Consider the following 2,194-nt stretch of genomic DNA (forward strand, 5'->3'; position numbering starts at 1 on the left):
CAGCCCAGGCACCTCCATCCTGGCCCCTCAGCTCCGACCCTCGCCCCTGATCTGCCCTCCCCACAGCAGCCACCAGAGGGCGCCCATGCACCCCCTGAGTCAGGCTCCCTCCCTCCTCTGCCCACAGCCCTCCAGGCCCCCACCTCCCTGGGATAGAAGCCCAAGTCCTCCCCTGACCCACACGGCCCTGCGCGACCTGCCCCGCCCCCTTCCTGCCCTCCTCCCTCTCCCCCTAGCCCACTCTGCTCCAGCCACACGGGTCTCTTGGGTCTCCTGGCTGTTCTTCCAGCAAGCCAGGTGGGGACCCTGCCCCACCCCAGGGCCTTTGCACAGGCTGCCCCCACCCCACCCCCGCCTGGGACACTTTTCCCCCAGACACCACTTGGGGGCACTCCTGAGCACCTTTAAGTCTCTGCCCAGATGCCACCTCCTCACTGCGACCTTTCCTGACACCTCCTACCAGACTGAAGTGCAGCTGCCTCCCGCCCTCACGCCCTGGGCAACCTCTCCGCTCATCTTGCTCAGGCACGTCCACTGCCCAACACACTGAGTGGCTCCACCTCACTAGGTTATCGGCTCTGCGAGGGGGTGGGGTGTTTTGGCCCCGTGTCTAAGCCAGTGCCTGGCACACTGCAGGTGCTTATTAAAAACCTGCTGAGTCAGGGAGAACACAGACCCTCTTGTGGTCACGTGACAGAGCCAGGATCTGAAGCCGGGATCTGAACTCTGTGATGGCCATTCCTCATCACGATGGCCATTCTGCAACCTCAGTTTCCCTGCCTGTAAACAGAGAAGATCTCAGCTCCATCACGGTCAAGGTTGGTAATTATCAATGGAGCAAGGTGTCAAGCAGTAAATATATTAGTTTTTTCAACCCATATAACTTAAGTCAGGGGGCGGGCCTGGCATTGAGTGGGTGGGGGCCGGGGACACTGCTCCACACTGGACAGTGCCGAGGATGCCCCACAGAGCGTGAGTGACCCCGCCCCAAATCAGCAGTGCCGGGGGGAGGAACCCTGTATCGAACGAATGTTTGAAAAACTACAATTCCTTATACCTTTAGTCTGCATTCTTACTGCAGGGAACAAAGCCTGAGAAGACACATGCCCTGGAGATGACTGGACAATCGTGGGCCAGCCACACCTGGCCACTGGCCTAGAGGCAGTGTCGTGTCATGGCAGCCCAGTTCAGACCTCAGCATGGCCACTTCCTGGCTGTACGGTGACCTGGCCGTGCCTCAGTTCCCCCACCTGTCCAGTGGGGATGATGGTAAGTGTTCATCTCATCAGGCTGTGGTGGCTGATCTGAACGTGTTAGGCATTTACCAAAGAAACATGAAAAAGAGAGAAGGCACGAGCAGACGAGGCAGGTGTGCGTGTCTCACCCAGTGGCAATAACGACTACGCTCGTGGTAACAGGGGGCTGTGGGCCTACTATGTGTCGAGTGGCACGCGGGGGCTCATCACAGGTCCCGGTCACAGAATGCTGAGATGGGGATGATGTTTTGAGTCTCGTTCAGTTAAGACAAAGATGGCAGCTGGGAGGCTGAGACACCTGCCCGAGGACCCGCGGCAGGTCTTCAGCAAACCCAGCCCGATCCAAGATGGCCGTCTCTTTCCTTCCTGGCCTGAGCCTGGGTCCCCACGGGCCTGAGTGACAGCTCCTCCAGGTCTCTCACGGGGTGTGGGCGGGATCTGGGCACTGGGCCCACAGCCGACTCAACCTCTGCACGTTACTGCCAGAAACACAGCCTTGCCCACCCCCAAACGGCACCGACCTCTTTCCCTGCCTCCAAGGCCTTTCCACGTGCTAACACCTTCACCGGGAACACGCCCTGGCCTTCAGCGAACTCCTACACACCCACAAAGCCCCCAGCTCCGATGCCCTCTCCCCCAGGAAGCTCCCTGGCTGGCTCCCCCCGGGAAGGTCTGGCTGTCTGCGTGTCTGCCTCCCGGGCACCAACACTTCTGCCTACGGCTCACTCAGGAGCGGAAGACTTCGAGTTGAGTCCCTGCCCCTGTCAGTGTGTTTTTCTCACTGGAAAATGGGGCCGGTAACGGAACAGGCACGCTGGGTTTTGAGAGGCTGGAGGGAGGGGAAGCAGGTAAAGTCTGCATTTAGCACAGGCCTGATGCAGAGTTAACGCTGGGGACACAGACACCGTCATCGTCGCTGCTGTTACTGCTTCGATACC

Source organism: Pteropus vampyrus, unplaced genomic scaffold (assembly GCF_000151845.1).
Source record: "Pteropus vampyrus isolate Shadow unplaced genomic scaffold, Pvam_2.0 Scaffold226, whole genome shotgun sequence".
NCBI classification, from domain to species: Eukaryota; Metazoa; Chordata; class Mammalia; order Chiroptera; family Pteropodidae; genus Pteropus; species Pteropus vampyrus.